The sequence below is a fragment of the Rattus norvegicus genome, chromosome 8 (assembly GCF_021556685.1).
Source record: "Rattus norvegicus strain SHRSP/BbbUtx chromosome 8, alternate assembly SHRSP_T2T, whole genome shotgun sequence".
NCBI lineage: Eukaryota > Metazoa > Chordata > Mammalia > Rodentia > Muridae > Rattus > Rattus norvegicus.
The window spans coordinates 31,504,317-31,513,854 of NC_141541.1; the positions used below are offsets into that span (position 1 = coordinate 31,504,317).

At 40.7% G+C, this 9,538-nt stretch overlaps 1 protein-coding gene across 2 annotated transcripts in view; it reads right to left on the bottom strand.

Moving 5' to 3' along the window:
• Glb1l3 (galactosidase, beta 1-like 3) overlaps window positions 1–235 on the bottom strand; it is a 45,098-nt gene extending 44,863 nt beyond the window's left edge. Inside the window, exon 1 of one of the 2 annotated variants that reach the window (XM_087563282.1) lies at window positions 43–235. The gene's annotated coding sequence lies outside the window, so the exon portion shown is untranslated. The remainder of the gene's footprint in view (window positions 1–42) is intronic. The other variant, XM_087563283.1, reaches the window with a different exon arrangement.
• Between the last annotated feature and the right edge of the window lie 9,303 nt (window positions 236–9,538).

A 9,538-nucleotide genomic window follows, 5' to 3' on the forward strand; every position in this document is an offset into this window, starting at 1 on the left:
AGTTCACCTGTATAGCACCTTTTAGGCTGAGGTAGAACATACCTGGTTCAGTACAAATATTCTTGGACTTCGGAGAGAAAATTACAACAAACCTGGTTTCCTAGATCCTCCATGTGTTTGTGTACATACAGCTGTGTTCATGCACGTGTGAGTGCAGACACAATTGGAGGCTGAGGATCAGTCTGCGGTCTTGAGCCTCAGGTGCTCTCCAGCTTGATTTATGGTGCAGGATCTCACGACAGCCCTGGAATTCAGTACAAAGGCTAAGCTGGCTGGCCTGGGAGCTCCAAGAGCTTCTCTCCATTTCAAGCAGATTTTCATGCTGACCTAACTGACTAAGCTAGCTCCCCGACCTAGTTTCATCGACTTTTAATTGGCTTTGTTATTGCTAATTCGAGTAACAGTGTAGACCCAAAATGGATCAGAATGTCTGGCCCCAACACATCAGCAAGATGTGTTTGTTGGGAGCCATTTGCCTGTTTCTCTGAAGGAGAGAGAGAGAGAGAGAGAGAGAGAGAGAGAGAGAGAGAGAGAGAGAGAGAGGTGTGCCTGCCAGGCAGAATCAGAAGCCATTCCACTGTGTGACTATGGGTGGCATTGGTGGTGCTTGAAGAGGGATCCTCTGAGAGTTTGGGGATCAAGTGGTGGACACCATGGAAAAGGTGGGCACTCACAAAAGGTAAGAAGTGTGGTATCTCCTGGGGGTAACAGACGTAGGAAAACATAGATAAGACAGTTCAGAAAAAATGTGGAAGCTTGGAAAAGCTGAAAGTCAAAAAGAAAGAGAAAAGGGAGAAAAAGAAAAGAGAAAAAATGGAAATAGTATCATGCTTTTTGTACGGATGCTTAAGAGAGTTTTTTTATCTCAGGAGGCTAAAAAAAAAGAGCAAGCAGGTTCGCCTTGCTGCCCGGCTTCATATTCAATGACTGCTCTGAATAACCAACGACTCACACCGTCCAATAAATTATTGGATAGAAAAATAGAAAATTTGAACTTTAAGGTGTAAGAAAAAACTTTTATGGAGAATGTTTGAGATTGATAAATGCAAGTGATGAAGGTTAGATGATGCAAAAGAACTTGGATGATGATAATTTAGAAATAAATGCTTCAAGGGAAAGATGTCTAAAGCTTGGAAATGCACATATTTTAAGTTGGTAAATGCAAGTTATATGTACTGGAGTGTCTAAGAAGATGTTTTATGGTAGGTAAATGCAAGTTATGGGGATGTAAGAAATGATTTAAGGTATAAAAATGGTAAATGTTTCATATGCCCCCCACGTGCTATTGTTATTTCAAAGTTCAGAATTTTAACATTACTGAATGGAGTTCTGATAAGTTAATGGATCATGGGCAGCTTACAATTCAGTCATAAGCTCAAGATTTTAATTTCCCTTTAGTTGGTTCCTAAATATAAACTTAAAGATGCTTCTCATCATGCCAAAACCATCTCTGTTCAATCTGGATCTCTAGCCCTCTGGATTGAGAAAATAATGTTCTGTGCCTTTTAACCCAAACCCAAAAGTATATAGCTTTTACTAGGTCTCAAAGGCATGAGTCTCTCCCTGTTGTCTAATAGACACCTATTAACTATATTTCTAAAATACAAATTTCAATACAATGGTAGATACTAATGCACATTCTCTTGTAAACTAAAGTTCGCATGACATCCAGGGAATCAAGAATACTAAAACTTGGATTTGCCTACCACAGATCAAATGGACTCCAGATAAGTACACCGGCCTGCTTTTGTTGTTGTTTTGTTTTGTTTTTAACACTCCAGATTTTATTCCCCACCCAGCCCACCCTCCAACTGTTCCACATATTCCCTGTCTCCATGAGGATGTCTCCACCCCACCCTCCCTCCAGACCTCTAATCTCCTTGGGGCCTCCAGTCTCTTTAGGGTTAGGTGCGTCTTCTCTGACAGAACCCAGACCTGGGAGTCCTTTGCTGTATATGTGTTGGGGGCCTCATATCAGCTGTTGTATGCTGCCTGGTTGGTGATCCAGTGACTGAGAGATTTCAAGGGTCCAGGTTAACTGAGACTGCTGGTCCTCTTATAGGGTCACCCTCCTCCTCAGCTTCCTCCAGCGTTTCCCTAATTCAACCACAGGGGTCAGCAGCTTCTGTTCATTGGTAGGGTGCAAATATCTGCATCTGACTCAGCTGCTTATTGGGTCTTTTGGAGGGCGGTCATGATAGGTCCCTTTTTGTGAGCACCCCATAGCCTACTGAGGCTATGGTGTCAGGCCTTGGGACCTCCCCTTGAGCTGAATCCCCTTTTGCTGCCTGTTCTTGAAAATGGGATTTTCCTTTGGTCTTGGGACTTCTTTTTGTTGTTGTTATTGTTGTTGTTGTTGTTTGTTTATTTATTCACGTTACATTCTGATTGCTGCCCCCCTCCACCTGTACCCTCTTCACAAATTCCCTCCCCCATCTCCCTTGCCTTCTCATTTGGAAAGCTGTAGGTCCCCTGGGTTTCCGCCTAACCTGGCACATTGTTTCTCTGCAGACCTAGGCATATCCCCTTCTACTGAGGCCAGACAAGAAAGTACACATAGGGGAATGAATTCTACAGACATGCTATAGCTTTAGGGACAGCCTCTGCTCCAGTGTTTGGGAGACCCACATGGATACTGGGCTACACATCTGCAGCATAAGTGGGGGTATCAGGTCCAGCACATATATGCTCTTTGGTTGGTAGTTCAGTCTCTGGGAACCCCCAAGTGTTCAGGTTAGTTGACTCTGTTGTTCTTCCTGTGACCCCTCAATCCTTCCCCAACTCATCCATAAGAGTCTCTAAGGTCTGACAATGTTTAGCTGTGGGTCTCTGCATCTTTTTTCAGTCAGCTGCTGGGTGGAGCTTCTCAGTTAAGAGTGATTCTAGGCTTTTGTCTACCACCATAGCAGAGTATCATTTATAATGTTAAGAATTGGCCTTTGTCCATTTGATAGATCTCAAGTTCTATGAGTTGTTGGCTGAGTGGAGTGATAGAGACACCAACCCTCTCAGAAAACTTTCAACTTAAAATTTTTTCCTGTCTACAAGAAATGCAGGTATTGGGACTTCAAACCTGCCTCAATTGCTAGATAATTTTAATTTCTGTTCTTAGTCTATACTTTTCTCAGCAGATTTTCACCTGGCTGACAGACTCATCCAAGGATCACTTGTGGAGCTGCTGAACTCTGAACTTGATGAAAGTTGATGTTAATCAGTCCAGTCAAGGTGATTGCCCCCTGTCTTTCATCTGGATCAGCTAATCAGATGCCTGTGATAAATGTCCCATTGCCCAGCCTTCCTGGACATCTTTGCAATGCCCTAATGTTAGCAGGAGGCAGACACAAAAGAAAGATATGACATCCATTGTCCCACTCTACAGGCTAAAATTCTGGGTCAAAAAAGAACCCTCCTGGGTACACTCTGAAAACAACCTATGTCTCTTATCAGGTTTTATAATGGCTTGTTTATCCTTGACTCAAGTGTTGATGGTTGGTCAAATGAACGTTTCGATGTCTGGAGAATTGTTTAATATAAACTGTGACAATTGTATTGTTGGTAATTGTATGAGTCCAGATTCAATGTAATATGCTATGGCTATAATTTGACTAATTGTGCATTTGACATTGTACAAGTAATTTCTGTAATGGTATTTTATCAACCTTTATCTGACATGCTTCCAGGTAATGTTTCAGAAGCTTAGTGTGCAGATAGAGGTTTGCAAGTGGTGGACGAAATTCAAAAGGCTCTGATTGGACCTAAAAGAATGATCAGATTGATCGCTGCTGTAATTCTTGCTATAGAATCTATTATAGCCACAGTAGCATTGTCTCAACTTGTTTAAATTGCTAAATTTGTTAATGTTTTGTCTAAAAGATGCCAAACCCTGCAATTCAATGCTGCAAATGCTACCTCTGAATGGTTAGAGCAGTTAGGAAAGAGCTTGCCTTCCTGGTCTGTTTACTCGTTTGGCCTTTTCAGTACTTGCCCTGGGTACTCTAATGGCCATAGGGCTATGCCTGTTACCACTTGTGGTTAAGTGTGCCCTCCATTCCTTTTAGAAAATCCCCAAAGATCTCCACCATCTATGGCTCAAAACCATAACCTAATGGGTTACATCCCCTAATGCAGAGGCTGGTAATCAAAGACTAGGTAAGATTCTCTCATAGGTGGATCAACCTAAGAAAGGGGGTGAATACTAGGATTCATGTACAGATGATGCGTAAGGTTCACACTTTTTGAGGGGGACACCTAAGATGGGCACAATTTTTCTGTGCCAATAGCTGAAACAGCTTTGGCTTGCTTAAAATAAAAAAATGGAGGGGGGGGGGTGTGTCAGGAGGCATTCACCTGTTTCTCTGAAGCAGAGAGAAGAAAATAAAGAAAAGTCTGCTTGCCAAGCAGAGTCAAGGTGACTCAGGTTCTGTTGGTAGATTCTTGCTTTGCAGAGGCATGGAACAATAAAGGAGATGCACTTGAGGCTCAAGGCAAGGGGCTGAAGAGTCTATTGACTTTGGTGGAAGGAACAGGGAGGCCTCTGGGTAAGAACAGAAGTCTTACGTGTATATTTCAGCAAGTGTTTCTGTTAGATTGTGGCTTTGCTTCTCACCAGACTGTGAAGTATAAAAAGGCTAAGAAAAATAAACTCAAGGCTGATGTAGTACTGACCTGTAATCCTCTCTATTCTAAATCTTGACTTTGCATTTCTTTCTGCCCTTCTTTCACTCTTCCCTCAGAAGACTGTCCAGCTCTTTCTGCTGGGCTCCAGTATCTGTTATGGTTAGAGAAAAAGAGGAAACAGGAGGAAAATCAAGTGAGGTACAGAGACATCTGATTGGTTTTAGTTCCAGTGTACTATTTTGAACTTGATATAAACAGTTGTCTCCTTGATTGGTCGAGACTCAGACACTTATTACAAGTGTAGATTATTCTGTCTTTCTATACCTTGGTACATCTTGTTACATACAGAAAAATATATAGGCCACACTTAAAATATGTACAGAAACTGAGATCAGTGTAACAAGATCAGTGTACAAGAAAACTGAAATGATACCCTGCCTCTACTTGGCCACAGTATGAGAAAGCTACATAACAACATCAAAATAAAGCACAGAAAGTAAATGAACTTGCAGAAACCAAGCAGCACACTAGTGAAGGTAGCTGGGTCAAAGAGAAAAAGAAAGGAAATTTAAATTTTCCTAGAAGTAAATGAAACTAAAACATGGCATGTCAAGGCCTATGTCTGTGATACAACGAAGGCAGCCCTAAAAGGAAGGTTTATAACACTAATTGTCTACATAAAAAGTTTTAGAGATCTCATATTAATAAGTTAATTACATACCAGGAAGCTTTGGGAAAGTAAGAATAAATAACACCCAAAAAGAAGTAGATGGGAAAGATAATAATCAAGACTGAAATAGACATTTTTTTAAATTTTTCTCTCATATAATACATCCAAACCACAGTTTTCCCTCCATCTACTCCCCTAGTTCCCCCTTCTCCTATCCCCCAGATCCACTCCTCTGTTTCTCTTCAGAAAAGAGAGGGCCTTCCAGAAATGTCAACCAAACACAACATAATACAATAAGATTAGGAACAAACCCTCATATCAAGGTTGGATGAGGCAACACAGTTAGAGGAATTACAGTTCCAAGAGAAAACAAAAGAGTCAGAGACACCCCAACTTGCACTATTAGGAGTCCCACAAAAACAGCAGGCTAAGGCTGGAGAGATGACTCAGTGGTTAAGAGCACTGGCTGCTCTTCTAGAGGTCCTGAGTCCAATTCCCAGCAACCACATGGTGGCTTGCAACCATCTGTAATGGGATCTGGTGCCCTCTTCTGGTGTGTCTGAAGACAGTAACAGTGTATTCACATACATAAAATAAATAAAATTGTTTTAAAAACAAACAAACAAAAAGCCCACCAAGCTAAAAATCATAGCATATATGCAGAGGACCTAGCCCAGACCAATGCAAGGTCCATGGTTACCATTTCAGCCCCTATGAGCCCTGTTTAGTTGATTCTTGGTGTCCTTGACCCCTCTGTCTCCTACACTCTTCCTCCCCTCTTCTGCAGGGTTTCCTGAGTTCTGAGGAGAGGAATATGACAGAGTTCTCCACTTTGGGTTTTCACTTTTAAAATGCAAATAATCAATGAAATGAAGATTCTATTCTTTGGAAATATTAATAGAGTTAGCAAATCATTAGCCACATTAACCAAAAGAGTGAAGATTCAAATCAACACACACACACACACACACACACACACACACACACACACACACACACACAGTAGTTTCCAGTGTCCCTACAACCAATGAATTTGCAATGGAGGAGTATGCTGTGGAGAGAGGGTGAACCATATTAATGTCTGAGGCCTGAGCTACTGCCAAAAGCCAAGTTGATGTGCATGGCCTGTAGTGCCACCTGAGACCATGTTGATGTCTGTGGCCTGTACTTTCATCAGGGACCGTGTCTGGCTCTTTGGTCCTGCTGCAGTGTCCATGGCTCATATGGCCATGCAGATGTTCCAGCATGTTTGGGTTCTATGGTTCTGCTGCAGATGAAGGCTGAATTCATGTCCATGACTCATGTTATCACCAAAAGCCATGCAGATGTCTGTGGTCTGTACTGTTGCCTGAAGTCATGTTGATGTCCATAAACCATGATGCCATCAGGGGCAACCTGAGGCCAAGTGTTTGTCTTTGGGCTATACTCTTACTAGACACCATGAACCATGCCACTGCTAACTCTAAAGGACAAGGAAACTTCTTCCTCAATCATATTAATTGAAGTCTCATGGTTAGGAAAGAGAAACAGAGAAGAAATCTGTCACAACCCCTACCTACACTCCCAACCCATCTAAACAGTAATACATCAAAGAGAACCCTTTAAAAATGTGATAAGGATGTTGACGTATAGCCCTCAATATAGATGGCACTGGATGGGGTGGGAATGGAAGAATTCAAATTTCTTTAAGGAACTGCACACTGGGTTTGACCAAGCTCGAGAGGACATCACAAACTGGACTTTGGGAAGGAGGCTACAGGATGGGACAGAAGATATGGGAAAAGTGGGAAGTAAGGGTGATTGGGATGCACTGTGTGAAATTCCCAAATAATCAATTGCAATATTATTTTTAAAAAGTATGTATTTCACAAAACTTGAAGATCTAAAAGAAGTGGATGAATTTCTTAGACATATTCAGACTACCAAAGCTAAATCAAGAAAATCCCTCAACCAGAAGCTGGAGAGGTTGCTCAATGGTTAAGATCATATGCTGCTCTTCCAGAGAACCTCTGTTCAGTTACAACACCCACATCAGGTTTATCACAACCACCTCTAACTTCAGCTCCAGAGGCACATGACACCTCTGGCAATCTTGGCACTGGTACTCACAAGCACATACCCACACAGAGACCCACAAATATATAGTTAAAAATAATAAAATAAACTGATTTTTTAAAACGTTCCAACTATCAACAGTCCACGGCCAGATATATTCAATACAGAATTCTAACAGGTCTTCAGAGAAGAACTAAGAGCAATACTCCTCAAACTATTCTATAAAACACAAAATGAAAGAACACCTCAAATTTCTTTTTACAAACGTAGTATTACCTAATACCAAAACCAGAGAAAGACAACAAAAAAAGAATATTGACTAATAGGTCTGATGAATATGAATACAAAAGTTCTCAATAAATGCTTACAAACTGAATTCTAGAACACAGCAAAAACATTAACCACCATGATCAAATCAGCTTCACCCAGAGATGCAGGGATGGTTCAACATGTGTAAATGAATAAACTGTTCTGCCCAGATTTCAAGGTCCCCACAGACTACCAGAAGCTACCGACTCCAATTCACACCCTCCAAACCCTGCAGCACAATGGATGGTATGGAAGGACCTGAGCTGGTACAAGTCTTGACTATTTATCATGGTGGTTGTAGCAGGGTAAGGGACTTTCCAACTTAACAGTTACATCATTGGTTGACATTTGTTTGGCACACTTCTATTAGCTAGTAATGATTTCAGCTTGGTAGGAATAATGGTTGCTAGCTTAATTAATCTACTTTAGGTATTAGATACTTTCCCCTTAAGAACTAATTGGTTGTTGCTAGGGGTAGAGTGGCTATTTGCTTAAGGGAATTGTGATTGTTACCAGGGTGACATGGTTCCTGGAATAAGTTGGAAATTTTTCCAGTAGCTGAGTTCATTCAGAAGGCAAGTTAATCATAAAATGGAGTCTGAAAGCAAAATTGAGTTTGTAATGTTAAGCTGGGCCCTTCAAAATATAATCCAGTACACAACTTACTCAAAGACAGAAGAGATATTAGAGGTAGGAAAGGCCTTTGACAAAATCCTAAATAGTTCATGATAAAAAGTTCTACTAGACCTAGAAATCTCAACATAAGGACAATATGCAGCAAGCCTATTGGCAATATTTGCTAAACTGAGAAAAATTCAAAGCATTTCACTAAAATCAGGAACAAAATAAAGTTATTCACCCACTCACACACTACAGACAGTTCAATAGTGTTGAACACTTAGTTAGAACAAGTGAAAGTAATAAAGGGAGCGTAAATTGGAAAGGAAGAAATTAAAGTATACTCATTTGTTTATTTTATACTTAAAAAAAACTGAAAATTTCACCAGGAAATTCCCACAACAGATGAACACATTCACCAAAGTGGAAGTTACACACATTGACAGACAAAAAGCCAGGAGCCTTTTTATACAGAAATGAAAAACACAAGAAAAAAGGGGATTGACAATATGATCCACTATAGCCTCAAAATGACTTCGAATGAGTCTAATCAAGAAAGTGAAAGATTTATACAATAAAAAATTTAAGACTGAAGAGGGCAATTAACAGGGCACAAGAAGATGGAAAGATCTCCCATGCTCATGAGTTAGTAGGAAATTGCAAAAAGGGCTGAAAGTACTCTACAGATTCAATGCAATCACCATCAAAATTTTAACATAACTCTTCATGGAAATTGAAAATATAATCTTTTAAAAAGCACACAAAAAACCCATGATAGTGCTGGACATGGTAACTCACACCTTTAATCCCAGCACTCAGGAGACAGAGGCAGGAAATCTCTGTGAATTCTTAAACAGACTAGCCTACAAAATGAGAGAGAGAGAGAGAGAGAGAGAGAGAGAGAGAGAGAGAGAGAGAGAGAGAGAACGCAAGTTAACTAAAACTGTCTTGAACAATAAAAATGTTGCTATCTCACTATCTATATTCCAGAACTATATTAATAAAATCATGATACTGACATAAAAGCAGATCCATAGATCAATAGACCTGAATGGAGGATGACTCATAAGCACAGCCCACAATAAGCTGGGACCTACATACTAATCATTCATCAAAAAAGTGTCCCCAACTTTACTGTGCTACCCAAGTAAGGTGAGGATCCTTCTCTTCTGAGTGCTACAGCCAGTGAGGGACACGAAATGCTCACCCACCTGCCACACATGAAGCGGGAGGAGGGGGAGGCCTTCTCTTCCTTAGCAAGTGTGTTTA